A 16,145-nucleotide genomic window follows, 5' to 3' on the forward strand; every position below is an offset into this window, starting at 1 on the left:
TGTCATTGGGTCAAAAATTCCACCCACTTCTACTAATTAATTGCTATCTCAACCCAATTAGGTATCAATCCTCCCAGGCCATGGAATCACTTATTACAATATTGGAAGACCTTTTAATAAATTGGGAGGACCAAGTTGTAATAATTGCGGGCGACTTCAATCACAGAGGCTTGGGTCTAATCTCGGAGGCACCATCAAGCAAGAAGTCAGCCCTATTGATTGAATTTCTCGCAAATTTTAAGCTGCACTCCACCCACAGAATACAAAAAAAGACCCACCCAGAATGGACCGCTAATCCGACCTTTAGAAATGTCTCCACCATAGACTACATCTTCATCAACGAAGGACTGGCCCACAATCTTTGCAACTTTATAGTGGACGACAGAGATGAAAGCGATCATAGGCCCCTCCGCGCCACTTCAACCTGGCGCGGGTACAAGCAGAATCACAAGTAGTCATTGGAACTACCACGGGGGAAGAACATCATAAAGTCCTTAAAAGAATAAAATGGTCAACCAATCTCAGCCATAGACTGCTAGATTATGTAGCCAGAAGGGAGGAAGATCCTAACCCAGTCCACACTGTGAACATCATCTACCTCTGGGAAACTCTGACCTCCGACCTATTGGAATGTCTGGGCATTAACCACCATTTAAGAAGTTGCCAATTCCACACTGGGCCTCCCTGTTCAAAATCGCGGTCCCTGACATAGAGTAAGCGTGCTCTTAACAAGGCAATTAGGGCACAAAAGAAAGGCACTCATTTGTCAGGGAGGCACTCCATTGCCGCTTTGCGAAATGATTATAAAAAGAAAGTCTGGGAACACAAAAAACTGCAGACCGAACAGAATTGGCTGACCGTGTTCTCCTTAATTAAAGGAAATGACAACAGCAAGCTTTGGCGCTTTATTAACAGTCTGACCCCCAGAGGAGTGCAAAAGGAAAGCAGTGTTGCAGGGAAAGTGTGGGAACAGTATGCCAAGGGGCTGTACACCTGTGTGTCAAACCGGCCCACCCCAGGAAGCCTTGAGTGGTCTAAGGTGGCGGCGGAAATTATCAAACCCGAAAGTTCCACGACAGAAGGCCAAAATTTTACCTGGCTCGGAAAGTTTAAAGAGGTGGAGGTCCTAAAGTGCATCAAGGCTATTAGAACCAATGGCGCTCCGGGCCCAAATGGGATTCCGGCCCAGGTCCTGAAAACTGCCTCAGCCTTTTTTGCATCTAGACTCACCCCCTTATTCAACCACTCTTTTGCCAACTGCAATTTTGCCAAGTTCTTGGAAAGGCTCAATTCTATTCCCTATCCATAAAAAGGGGGATCATACGAACCCGGCCAATTACAGGCTTTTAGCTCTCCTCGACATAGAAGCAAAGATATACGCCCGCCTTCTTCTCAGGGATCTGGAGGACTGGGTGGACAAGAATGGCATTCTCCCTCCCACACAGACCGGCTTTAGGGCTTATAGCTCCACCCTCGACAACATGATTTTTCTTTGCTCTCTAAAACTGCTGCTCTCTACTGATGAAGGGCTCAACTCAGAAACACATGTCTAGAGATATACAGCAATGTCTGCACCAACTTTGGTGAAAAACTCCAGCTAATTTTGAAGTAAGTTTGAACTGTGTAGCTCATTTACTAGGATGCAAAGGGGCGAGCTGTGCTGTGACTGTGAGGCAGTGTGCTCCCAACCCCCACCAAATTAACCAGTGCTCACCCTCTGGTAGCTTTTTAAAGAGTTAAAGAGCAGTCTCGGTCAACTTTGTAGCAACGTTTAAAGTATTTTAGCAACACTTCAAACACTAAGACCGGTAAAAACACTACTCAAAAACATCCCACAACATGTTTAGAAGAATAGAGTGACTTTTATTAAATGAACAAGGCAAAAAACAGACAAATACAATCTGTAAAACGGAAAATATTGAATCTGAAAGTTTTAAGTTTATATAGTGCCAAAAAGCACAATGCGCCAACAAGAGATATCTGGTTGTACTGGAGCCGATCAAAGTCACAAGTTGAGGCTGACGGCAATGGAGTGTGGGCCGGTTACAGGGACCAAGTTAGGCCCTCTGAATAAAGGAGTTACATTTCTGGTTGCGGAGTGTTGAGTGAATTTGAGACAAAGTAGCGTCGCACAGCCAAAGTGAAGCTTCGGTTGCGAGATGTGGCGAGGCTGCCATGCAAGATCCTGTTGTGCCAACATTGAGGATCTCGATAAGGGATACACTTATTATAGCAAAAAATATGGCCATCACTCCTGCATAGACTACTTTTTAATTGATCAGTGTTTATATGGAGAAGTTGAAAGGGTTGATCATTTGCCTGCTATCCTCTTTGATCATTCTGCTGTTTTATTTTCGAGGAGTTACAAGATGGATATTGGATCGAACAATCTTACTCGATGAAGTAGTTCAATCAAAAATGCGGGAGGAGGCTATGATTTTCTTCCAGGCCAATATGGGTTCAGCGAAGATCCAGGTTATCTGGGATGCCTTTAAGACATTTTTAAGTGCTGAGATTACATCTGCCATGATTGGGAAGAATCGCAGTTCTAGGAAGAGAGAGAAGGACCGTCTTGAAAATATTCGAAGTAAGGAGCAGGAATTACAAAGGTCTTCTTTAGAGTCTTTCTGTAGAGTACCACACCTTACTAAGGAATTGGAGAGTCTTCAAGCAGAATATAAGAGCGGGCTGGATAATATCTTAATTAACTATGGGCCGAAAATTCGTTCCGCTCGCGAAATTTGCAGATTTTCCGCAATTTTACGATCCGCGAATCTCGAAAAATTGCGGGAAGATCCGCGAATCCGTGAGCGGGATGAATTTTCTTCAGGAAGCACTTACAGGGTTACAGCAGGTGCCCAAGTTGAAGCGAATTTCTTTGTAACCATTTACAAAATGGTTACAAAGAAATTAACTTCAACTTGGGCACCTGCTGTAACGCTGCAAGTGCTTCCTGAGGGGCGCCTCGTTTCCTACTTGCAACTATTCTCTGACCCTTCTCTGACCCTCGAAGCAGGGTCAGAGAATAGTTACAAGTATGGCACAAGGAGGCTCCTGTCACAAAAATTAAACCTCAACAGGAAGCACTTACAGATAAATAAAGCAGGTGCCCGAGTTGAAGCTCAAATTCAGTAACGTTTTAATCAGCCCAAAACATTAGTGAGCACGGTCGAGGCTGGGCAAGTGTGCTTTAACCCCATTCCTGCTGTCGGAAATTAGCTGTAATACTCGAGGGATGTCTTTGCATCCATGAGATTCTCGAGCACGATCCCCTTGTAGTTCCTGTGGCCAGGAGGCTGCTTTCTCCTCACCTGCTGCCCTGCTCGTTCTCTGACCCTTTGCACAAGAGGCATGTGCACACGCATAGAAGCCCCGCACCACACACAAGCAGTATCAAATGTTTTTCCCGCCCTTTCCCAACTATGATGGACAGCTCACTCAAGGGACCTCAGCGCCTTTTGGCGCGGTGGCAAACTTACAGGCACATATGGTCACTGGGGACAGATCATCTGGCCCTTTACGCAGCTGCAGTGTAGGAAAAGCACTATACATTTATCCAACGAGGTAGCACTTACTGATTAGCCAGTAGAAAGTACTCTAGTTAAGTATGGTGCAAATCGCAAAAAAATCTGCGATTTCACGAGAAAATCAGCGAATTCGCAGATTTTTTTGCGAATTCGCGGACCGCAGATCTGCAAAAGTCGCCCATACTTAATCTTAATAAGCAGATGGAAGGTTAGCAAACTTCAGAATTTTTCATATGGGGAGAGGAGGGGCAGGCTTTTAGCCTAGAAGGCTAAAACGGATAGAGTCCAAAATCAAATTAGCAACCTGAGAGGGAACTCTACTGGTCAGATTTTAGACACTAATGCTGAAATTGGAGCGGAAGTACCGGGATATATGGCCAAATTATATAGTGAGGAGATTGAGCCCGGGGTGGCAAAAATCAAGGATTTCTTGGAAAGTGTGGAGCTTCCATCTCTAAATGATGATCAGAGTCTTATTTTAGCTTCTGGAATAACTGAGGAAGAAATTAGCCTACAGTGGAGAAGGATGGCAAGAGGAAAAGTGGCGGGCCCAGATGGCCTACCGATAGAGTTATACTTAGTGTTAGAGGAGAACCTAATATCAGTGTTAAGGAACTTTTTGACAGCATATTGAGGGATGGGGAGGATCCCCCGGCATCATGGGCAGAGGCTAGGATAGTTTCAATTTTAAAACCAAATAAGGACCCGCTTGATGCCGAATCTTACAGGCTTATATCCCTTTTGAACACGGACTATAAGGTGTTCACGGTCATATTGGCGACTAGGGTAGCCAAAATCACTTTTGTGACACACTCCAGCAATGCGTCTTTTTTGCACCTACAGATATGTCAGAAATACTGACGTATCTGTAACTCCTTGCGACATGATGCGTCATACTGTAAATATGATGCATCATTGGCCCCCCGTGGAGGGCGCAAGGAAAAGTGACGCATAGCTGTTTTCTAGCAGCGATGCATCACTTTTTATAAATGAGGCCCACAGTGCTTAACACTTGCAGGTTTTCAAAACACATAAATAAAAGGCATTGTCATTTACAATGCCAATAGCTCAAACTCTCATGAATGGGGGACCTATTGCAATGCAAATGATGTGTTTTTTAATTTGTTATCTAATATACAAATAACTATTTCATCTACTTGCTAGTCTTCCAAAATACTTTTTTCAGATTAAAACTAAAATCTGTGCAGTTTCTAGTATAACTATGGGGCATATTATCAACAAATATCGATATTTATCGCTAAATGCGATTAGCGCATTTTATTGTATCGCTGCCTATCGCCAGATATTATCGCAGAGATAACATGCTATTAGCCACGTTTATCTCCAATGCGATAAAATATCCGGCGATAGCGGTTCAATGCGTGAATATTGCTGGAAATTCAGCAATATTCAGGTATTAATGCTAATGGGGACTTAACCTGAATATCCACCTCCCATTGGATAAACAGGTTAAGTCATCCTATTGCAGGTGTTAGGTTCTGGCGATAATCGCGCTTAGCAGGATTTTTTTTATATCGCTTCGCCTGCCTTGCCTTGCTAATAGCTGTGTTAGTGACTGTTTTCAGTGTGTTAGTGACTGTTTTCAGTCGCTAACAGTATAGGTACGCCCACTTTGCATGTCATTAGCGATAAATATCGCCGACATGCAAAGCGGGCCCCCAAACCTGTAGCTATCGCCTATAAGCTGTCGCTTATCTTGTAAAGTTCGCTTCCGTCAAAAGGTTCTGCAGCACGTGATGTTAAACAGGCTGTAGTTTTCAACCCTTCCCTGGAAGAGCAGGCAGATCCGAGGGTGACAGTGACCAGAGGCGCAACTAGAGCCAAATTTCGGGGGGGCTAAGAAAAAATTTCGGGGGGGGGGGGCTGAACCTTTAATCAGTAGGCAGAGTGGAGCTGCAGGGGCTCTTAGAAGGGGTGAAACAACTGCAAGGTCTAATTAACATTCAAATAGTCTTTTAAAGACCTGTGAAACGTTCGGGTGCGGCTGTGTGTGTGCCCGGGATTTGTCTCATCCCGGGCTCCCACACACGACGGGGGGGGCTGAAGCCCGGTGAGTTCAATGGGTGTTGCGCGCCTGTCAGTGACTGACCATTCTGATTCCAAATACAACAGTCCCTTTGTGCGCCTCGCAGAAAAGGGTCTGTGTAGCTCACACTCGACCTCTGCACCATATATTGATTTTCTCAATGTTATAAGTCATTTCAATAATAAACAAGCCATAACACTTTAAGGGAGTTTCACTAACTTATATTGTACAACTGCCCACCAAGCTAAATCTTACAACAACAAACACAAATGTAATATTAATCACGGAGGCGAAACCTAATGCGTTTACCAGTGCGTGTTTTTAGTTGTTGGCGGCTTTTGCACTATCGGCGGGCATTCACCTTAAAAACTCTTTTTGAGCATTTCAAGATGGACCACTGTAAATTTGCATTTGCATGCACGTACAGCTGGCATCTAGGAGCAGGTTTGTATTATTTTAACAAACCATTCAAAGATGTCTGCTGCAAAAACATGTGCATCCACCGTGGCCACTTTTGACCTGGATTTATTAAAGTTTTAGAAATACACTCAAATAGGGCATTATGTAAGCCCACACTTCCACGGCAGTCATTTTCATAAAATATTTTTTTAAATAAAACAAAACAATCAAAGACGGTCGCCATGCATATCTGTGCCTTCATGGAGCCCATACTTCAATGCATTTGTAATATTCTTAAAAAACCGGTTCCATGATGGCCACAGCGAAACCATACACATTCAGAGCAGCTATCTTACCCAAATAAAAGCATTGGTAAATCCTATATATTTCACTGTGGAGACATATTGAATTTGCTAAGCTCCAGTTCAAGCTGAGACATCTTACTGCAAGAGTTACCATGGACTCAAAAAGAGAGCATCATGGCAGCAACAGAATCCCTCTTTTTGTTACATCTTAGTTTTTCTTTGGGTCTAATTGACATGATTGAGTCCCTAACATTATATTTCTGTACTGCTAGAGCAGGGATGCCCATCAATGGTCCACAAACATTAAATACATGAAAGGTGTCCATGGTAACAACTGACTTTGCAAGGTCTGAAATGTGTCTGTTCACCACCACCGGATGCCTCTTGGTTTAAAAACTGGGAAAGAACAATGTCTCTAATCTTGGCATGACCATACCATTAGTATAGTGTCCTTAAAACACATTTGGGAAGCCTAATCAAGGTGATATCAAGACAATTACTCATCTATTAGTTGCGGCAATGTGAGATATTCATCTACAGGATTCTAAGATGTCCATAACCTCTGTAATATCTGTGTCTTGGTGTTATCAATCCAAATATTGACAGCCCCATCAATGAAATGGGGTGGGGGGGGGGCTCCCGGACAATAGTTACTTAGAATATTGGACAGAAAATGCAAAATGGCTCTTTTCCTTCTTTCAAAGGTTTATTGATAAAACAAATTAGGTACAAAAGTAATTAAAAGTGGGGGTCGACGAATTTCAGGGTGTTTATAGAAAACTGCAAGAGGGCCACCTCACTTGCATGTGCAGTTTAGAAGTTCATTAGCATAACCACCTGGGACTATTCATATTAGACTTGCTGTTCTTTGAATAGCCTACATCAAGTCAGACAAAAGAGTCTAAGATTGGCTTATTTAATAAAGAACTTTCCCTCATTCTTTTTCTTCTGATGGTTATTGTATGTGCGTACGAGAGACTGATCCTATAAATGATTTACACAAATCACTGACCTCAACACCGAGAAAGTCCAATGTAGGTCCAGGAATGCTTGGTTAATACCAGATTTTTAGGATTTGCACATAAGGTAATAAGGTAAAAGACACAATGATAGATCGCATTTACCAGAGAGTATCCCCCACACAGAAGACCTACAATGACTTTCATTAGCCTTGTGAACAAAGATAGAAGCGGACATACAGTTGTTGAGGAGGCAGTGGGTGCATTTACAGGATGCTGATTAGACTACAGTGGCCAACAAAGAGAACAACGGATCAAGAAAACAAGAAATCTGATAGAGACATCTAGCCACAGAGACCTTACCTTTAAATTTCACAGGCGTCAGACTGGATCTGAAAGACTTTTCTTTGAGCAATACCCTTGCGTGCAGGTAGGTGGTGTCGGTTGGCTTTGCGTGACGTCATAGGCATCCTCTCCGCCGTTGTGACATCCACGTCACCTATATTGGCGCCACCTGGTGCTCTGAAGTCAGTTCTTTTCCTTCCAAGCCAGACAGCGCAAATCCGTGAAGAGAGCTACCCTCTGTCTCTTTTTGCCAGGCTTTATTTGATGCTTTGTCTAAAAAATGTTGGTATGTAGGTTTTTTTCAAACAAGTCAAAGCATGCGTCGCATGGCACCATGCTATATCAGTGACAGATCTACACTTAATCTGTCTTTGGTGCATGGAGAGCGGCCACAACTCGAAGTCATGCTCTGACTGCTGGGCCATGGCACTGAAACCTTAGAGAGAGCGGTCCCTAAAGCTGCCTGTGGCCCGAGCACTCTGCACTGTGTAATTTACCCCGAAGGTCTCATTCTTAGTACCGGTCGAGAAGAAGGTCAGGGATCTGCTCCGGGAGTCCTAAGTCCTTCCACTCAAAGTCGTCAGGTAGGTCAGGTAAGAGGCACAGGAAACACAAGAATTTGAGCATGCTTAGACTTCTTCCTGTCTGTCGGTCAATGTGATGGAGGAGTCTCAGTGCTGTAGGCCTCGTTCTGCGGAACCTACACCTGGGGCGACTCCACACTCCCCTGCCTTCCCAGGTGCCAGAGCAACCCCCCAGCTCAAAGAATCTTATGATACCATTTGCCTCATATTTTGGCAGCCGGGCCCTCCTGCTGCCCCTTTGGGAGCCAGAGGCGCAGAGGGAGCTCAATTGGGTTGTACCCATAAGCTCTGGCCCCAACACCGATGCCCCCCCATAGATCCAGTGATAGATCCAGACTGACATTGGTCGCGCCACTAAGACCTTCCGCAGTGCTGGCCCCATTGCCAAGACTCCGAACACCGCCTGCACTCCCCTGCGGTGCCAGCTCCATTCTTATCCCTGGTGATCCGGAGTCGGATCAGCGCCTACTGGCACCAATTTTGGTGCTGACAGCCCCCTTGAGTCCTAGGTCGGTTCCTGAGCCTTATTTTGAATGGTAAGGAATGGAGGAAGACTGGGAGGGTTCGCTGGACACTTTACTAGACCAGCCTGGGCACGGAAGGGAGGAGGGAGCTTCATATGTTATTGTGGTGCGAAAGGCATCTTAATTCCTGGACCTTCAGCTCTTTTTGGAGGAAAGCAGAGGTCCTGCAGCCGGGTTTCTCCTCCTCGGAACCCCTTTTGCCATTCAACGAGGCCTTAATCCGCAGGCCTGGGAACTGATCTACACCCAGTACAGGAGCTCCGGTGAATAGGAAAATCACCCGCCACCATTGCTCTGCACTGGGAGACCAACATTTCCTTCTAAACCGCCCTCCCCCAGAGATCTTTTGTGATCCAAGCCTCCACCTCGCAAGGCATGTTCCCTTCAACATCCCCAGACTGGGAATCCAAGGGGCTAGATAGTTGGGGTAAGAAAATGTTTTCTTCTGTCAACCTTGCATTGAGGTCGGTGAACACTGCATGCCTATTGGGCCGTTCATCCTACTCGCTGTAGGACACGGTGGGGCAAATGCTGCCACAGGTGCTGGAGAAGGCCCAAGCATTATTGAATTGGATGGGAGAAATGCAGCAAAGTTCACCATTTGTTGTGGGCTTGACACAACCAACTCGATGGGCAGAGCAATATTATCGACAGTGGCTGTTCGACACCATGCCTGGATGAGAACTTTTGGCTTTTCTAGGGATGTCCAGGCTTCTCTCATGGACATGCCCTTTGACATGCCCTCTTCAAAGACAACGCAGACATGGCCCTGGAGCACTTTAGGACTCACGGGCTATGGGCAAGTTCTTGGACATTCAGTGGCCAGACATCCTCCATTCTGCTTTTCGCCCCTTGCGTGGCTACAGAAGGGGCTTTCGGCCATGCCATTCAAAAGGCCATGCAGGTTCAGCGACCTCTGCACACCCACGGGCATGGCTCATTCTGACCCAGTGGGTTGGGTGGCCATCGGTCAGGTCAGTTCACCACACCCCCTGCAACCTCATCCTCCAAAGCCTCCTACTCCTGTCCACTCACCTGAATTCCAGGTTATTCCTTTGGGGAGAGATGAGAGAACCCATGCCACCTCCAACACAATCTGCATCAGTGTGCCTCTGGAATGAAACCTGCACCTTCTCTGATTTTGCAGCTTGGGACAGGGTAGGACTATACTCTGGATTTTGGCAGGGAATGAATACTGCAACTTCTATTAGATGGGACAAAAGAGTCACTAATAAGTACTGATAAATGAAAGCTGACACCTGCAATCACATGACACTTATTCGTCAATAATCTCAATACACTACACAGATGTACTTACTATATTAACATGTGGAGACAAAGGAATTCCCTGGGAAGGGTTTAAGGATGAAATGTGTGCTGGAAGATGCAACTGCTCCTTGCAGTACATACAAGAATTCCTCAGCTGGGTAGATTAGAAAGGGTTAATGAGCGGATGGATGAAACAGTTACTTTATACAGGCACATAAAACAATGTAAATTAAATGACAATGAAAATAACAGTCTTTGACCACTCTAACCATGTTTTTGCTAAAGAAGCAGTTCTGCGCCAAACAAAAAATAAATGTGCCTCTGAATCTGTTGATAATATAAATTAGGAGTTTTTGACCACGTTGCGAAAAAAGCATGGCTGGGCAATTCAATAAAACTAAAATGTACCTCTAGGTCAAGGTCAGAGTAGAATGCAAGTCACACTTTCTCTATCTTGTTTTATAGTTGTCTTCCTGTTTGTTTTGGTTTCCTAGGAGACGGCACGTCAGAGATCTGAGGAGCAGCTGCAAATCCAGATGAGCAGCAGCTTCGAACGATGACGTGAAGCAGTTGAAGGAGATCAGAAGACGAAGTCGAGGACAGAAGAATCCGGAGCAGGAGCTGCAACCAAGCCGTCTCCAGATTGGCCCCTAGAATCAGAACCATCCCGCCCCCTGAAATCAGACTGATCCCTTCAATCACCTCATTCAAAAAATAAGTCAAAGTGCTTTTAATGAACAAATCCCTACCCTGAACCCACTGACTCATTCTCTGGATACTGATATGATGCAGTTCAGGTTTATAACTCACTGTCCCATTCATGATTTGCAAAGGACATTGTCAGCGTTTATGTTTCTTGGTTATCTATTTTCTACTTATTGGACTATTTGTAAAGTGCTCTGATACACTTCTAGGGTCAAGTTCACGCTATGTATAAAACATGATCAATAAATAAAGGTGCACTGGAATCCAGATAAGTGTTGCAGCAAAGAGGCAAAGCGAGAGCTATGAGGACTTGCTGGAATATTGCACATGAGGGTGTGTCTCTCAGGGGCCTGCTACACTCTTTTAATGACAGGTGCACGGAAAATGAGTCACATGTACTGACAGGTGCAAGGAAGATGAGCCACCCACGTGTAAGCAGGAGAGCTGTCTATGATGAAGGGAGGGCGTGGTGATACTCAGCAGGGGAGCGCTGTCACAAAGGCTGAGGATGGGCATGGCAATGATTTAGCAGGGTAACATGTGTAGTATTAAGTAGCAGTAAGACAAGTAAATTGAGTAAACATGTTTAGTAAAATAACTAAAATAGAACATAAAGAAAACATGAACTAAACAATAATCAATACGGACTTATCATACATGGATCTAAGTTAACATTCTGCCATCAGAAAACACATGCATTACACATTAAGTATGTGAGAGAATTTCCCACTTAGGAACTGTGGCATGTCGTACTATGGAGACGACGGTGGTTCATAACAGTCACCTCCACCAACAACCACCTTACAGGACGGGGTTTGTTAGGATGCAGCATATGGAATCTCCTTACTAAGCGAGGAGCATGGACAAATGAAGCAGGTTCCCAGGAATTATTTGACGCATCATAGCCTTTTCAGGCAATGAGATAATATAACTGTCCCTGTAACCTCTTTGAGTCAAGGATGAGCTGAACCTCATATTCCAGGTGTCCAGCTATTGGTATAGGAGGTGGTGGTGTCTCATTCGTTGTGGCTCGGGTATAAGGCTTTAATAAGTATACATGAAAGACTGGTTGGTTGGGATATTCAGGTGGCAATTCTAATTTCATGGAAACTGGATTGAGTACATTGACAATCATAAATGGGTATAATTTACGAGGACCTTCCAATTTCAGGTTTTTTTGTTGATAGCCAGACTTGATCTCCTTTTTTATAAACAAACATCTGAGATCTGTGTTTATCTGCCTGTGTTTTCATGGTGTCTTAGGCTCTTCTTAGGCATATCTTTGCCCTTTCCTGAATGGTGTGTAACTGGTATAGCCGATCTTTTACTGCAGGGACAGTGATCTGTCTAATGGTACATGAATAGCTCTAGGGTGATATCCAGTAAGAAAGTAAAAGGGTGTACAATGTGTTACTGAATGTGTATTATATTCTAAACAAATTCTGTTAGTGGCAAGGCTAAGTCCCATTCACTGCTGGTCGTAGCTAAGAGACAACAGAGGATTTGTTTGATAGTTTGACTGACTCTGTCCGTTTGACCATCTGATTCTGGATGATAGGCAGAAGAAAGAGCAACTTCAATACTAGGTGCATTACGTAGTCCTTCCCAAAAACATGACACAAATTGACACTCATTATCAGAAATGACTTTAGATGGGAGGTCATGTAAGCGTACAATGTGTTGAATAAAAATATTACTGAATTCACTGGATGATGGTAACTTGCGTGAAGGAACAAAATGAGCCATTTTGGATAAGAGATCAACAACTGCCAGAATAGTGGTATAACCATGAGCCGGGGTTAAGTCAGTCACAACATCTATACTTATTGTATTAAACAGACTTGGTGGTATGGGCAATGGTTGTAAAAGACATGCCAGGACTTGATGACCACTCTTTTGTCAAGCACAAATGGGGCAGGTGGAAACATACTCAGTTATATCTCTAGACATTTGTTCCCATCAAAAATGCTTCTTGCAATTTGCCAATGTCTTTTGGACTCCTGGATGACCAGCAAGAGGAGAATCATAATTCCATATCAACACTAACTTTCTGAGGGTGTCAGTGGGGAGATATAATAGGTTGTTAAGAAAAAGAAAGCCATTTTGCAAACAATGTCTAGGTTTAGATAGCCAGTTCTTTGTGTCAGCTTGCTTACACACAGTCTGAAGTTGGAAAAAAAGTCATCCTCAATATTAGTTGCAATAAGTTTCTCTATGGGAATGATGTTAGAATTGTCATTATTTTCCGCTGTATCAGTGACATGACCAAGTGTGATAATATGTCAGATTGTATTTGTTTAGTGCCTGGGCAGCAAGTTATGACAAAATCAAAACGCTAAAAAAGTGAAACCATTGCATCTGACGTGGGGTGGGGTAAGGGCCTTGATGGAACCAAAGCACTGCAGAATGTTGTGATCAGTGAGGATGGTCACTAAGTGTTTTGCTCCTATTATTCAAATACTCATTTTATTGCCAACAGTTCACGTGCAGCCACAGTGTCACTTGTTCCTGCTGGAAGCAGTTTTTGGGAATAAAAGACGACAGGGTGAAGTTGACCCATAATAGGGTCTTTCTGGGACAAAACTCTTCCTATTGCTATGTGGGAGGAGTTGTCCTCCACAAAGAAAAGTCTGATCAGGATCTGGATGGAATAAAATGAGTGCTGTAGTAAATCTTTAAAAGCTTGTGCTGCAGCTTCTGTCCACAGGAACTTTTGTCTCTTGCGTAACAACTGAGTAATAAGGGCAACTATTTCTGAAAAGTTTCAGATACATTGTCTGTAAAATTTGCAAACCCTAACACTCTTTGAAGTTCTTTTCCATGTGATGGTTCTGACCCGGAGAGTATTGCTTCTACTTTTTTAAGGTCCATAGTGATTCCTGCAGGAGATAAAATTGTACCCTAGAAAGTCAACTGTGTGGGCGTGAAAGACACATTTTTCTAGTTTACCATACAAGCTGTTGTCGCGTAAGCTTTGCAAGATGGCCATGACTTGTTGCACATGTTCTTCTTCATTTTTTGAGTAGATAAGAATATTGTCACTATAGACGATGATGGAAATGTACAAGAAGTCTTGCAAGACTTCATTTTAAAAAAATTGAAAGGCCGCTGGGGCATTGCATAGCCCAAAGGACATTGCTGTATACTTAATAGCCTGAATTTCTTGTGGAATGCTGTTTTCCACTCATCTCCTGCTTTAACTCGAACAAGGTGGTATGCCCCACAGAGGTCTAATTTTGTGTAGATGGTGGAGCTTCTTAGTTGATCTAAAAGAACCAGAATCAAAGGCAGAGGTTATTTGTTCTTAATAGTGGCTTTATTTAACGTACGATAATCAATGCAAGCCCTAAGACCTCCATCTCGTTTTGGGACAAAAAAGAGTACAGAGGTTACTGGGGATGTGGAATGACGAATAAACCCAAGCTGAAGCAATTCATCTAAGTATTGACTTTTGTTTCTGCCTCAGTAAGGGCATAGATTCTGCTACTGGGTAAAACAGCTCCAGGAAAAAGTCAATCCTCCAATCAAATGATCTGTGAGGAGGCAATTCTTTTGCTTGGACTGGGTCAAAAACATCATGGTATGCATAATAGATACCTGGCAAGGTGTGTAGATTTTTCTGCAGTGGCAGCACAATGTAACGGAGCCACCCAATCTAGAGTGGCTTCTTGATAACACATCTGTCGGCAATAGAAAGAATCCAGTGTTACAGTTCTGAGAACCCAATCAATCTTGGGATTATGACAGGTTAAGCAAGGACCCCCATAATAACCCTGAAAGTTAGCGTGTCAATAAGGTCAAAGATCATGTTTTCAGTATGACCATTGTTACGACAAGGACTAATGTTGGTGTGTGGAAGTTGTTGAGGCCGGAAGACAACTCATACCTCTCCGCAGCACACACTGCCTCTGGTTCTGTTTTTAATATTTTGGAGATTCCTAAACATTTGGCTCAACTAATGTCAAAGAAATTCCCTGTCGCTCCTGAATTAAGCAGAATAGGAAATGTGTGTTGTACCTGAAACCCGAAAATGATGGTAACATGAATAGTAAAATGTTGTGGAACACTTGAGACTGCGTTAGCTAGAAAACGGGAGATCTGTGGGTACTCTCTCGTCACAGAGATCTCCTTACTAGTTGAGAGACTTTGTTTTCCTCTGGTTCTCTAGCTTTTAACCCTGCAGCCACCTTTCGCGTTTTTTTGGTCATACAGGACATTCTTTGGCAAAATAACTAGCTTTACCACAATACAGACATTATTGCATATTATGCCTTCGCTCTTTTTCTGCTGTGAGCGGCCCTCAACACCCACCTATCTGCATTGGTTATGCTTAGGGAACTTAGAGTCAACTTCTTTCCGATCTTGTTTTAATACACTTACTTTTGCATCAGATCTTAAACGTTCTCCTTTACGTTCCCCTAATTGATGAACTAATTTTACCCCTAAATCGACAAACTCAGTATACTCTTGTGGTAAATCAACAATGAGGGAAAGTGAGTCTTTAAGATCGTCTTTCATCTCAGGATAGATAAGAGAAGTCCTCTTTTTTCAGGCCATCTTGTTTCACCAAGGAGACAATTAAAAGTAGTGATGTATGACAACAAATCTTTTGTTCCTTGGCACAGGTTAAACAGTTCATTGTCACTCTACTGCACGAAAACATGTTTAGCAAATAATTTATTTCAAAATCAATCGGGAATGGATCACTTGTACCTGCTACCAGGGTTCAGGTGGTTCTACCCGTCATTGCTTTAAAAAACCCTCATTCTCCGCCTTAGTCAGATATGTGACAGCATCATCATTGGGTTTCTTTTATGCTTCTTCCACCTGGAGGGAACCACTGGTTATTACAGTAGGGAATAGAAATCAAAATTAAGAAGTGAGGGTGCTTGTGTGGAGTGAATTAAAAAAGGAGTCCACATGCCACCTAAACTAAGTCAAGTCAAGTCAAGTCAGAGAATTTATATAGCGCACTACCTACCCAGAGGGTCTCAAGGCGCTTAGTAAGGGGAGGAGGATTACTTGTCAAATATCCACGTTTTAAGTTGCTTTCTGAATGCTAGGTGGTTCTGGGTGAGGCGAAGGTAAGCGGGGAGTGAGTTCCATGTTTTAGCAGCCAGGTATGAGAAGGATCTGCCTCCCATGGTGGTCTTGTTGATGCGAGGTACAGTGGCGAGGGCTTGGCTGGAAGAACGTAGTTGGCGGGAGGGGGTGTAGAAGGACAGTCGTGAGTTGAGGCATTCTGGTCCGATGTCGTAGAGTGATTTGTGTGCGTGGGTAGCAGTCGGAAAGTGATTCTCTTATTGACGGGTAGCCAGTGGAGGTCTTTCAGGTGACCAGAGATGTGTTCGTTGCGCGGGATGTCTAATATGATCCTGGCTGAGGCGTTTTGGATTCGTTGGAGTTTCTTCTGGAGTTTAGCGGTAGTACCTGCGTAGAGGGTGTTTCCGTAGTCCAGTCGGCTCGTGACTAGAGCATGGG

Source organism: Lissotriton vulgaris, chromosome 9 (genome assembly GCF_964263255.1).
Source record: "Lissotriton vulgaris chromosome 9, aLisVul1.2, whole genome shotgun sequence".
Taxonomy (NCBI): domain Eukaryota; kingdom Metazoa; phylum Chordata; class Amphibia; order Caudata; family Salamandridae; genus Lissotriton; species Lissotriton vulgaris.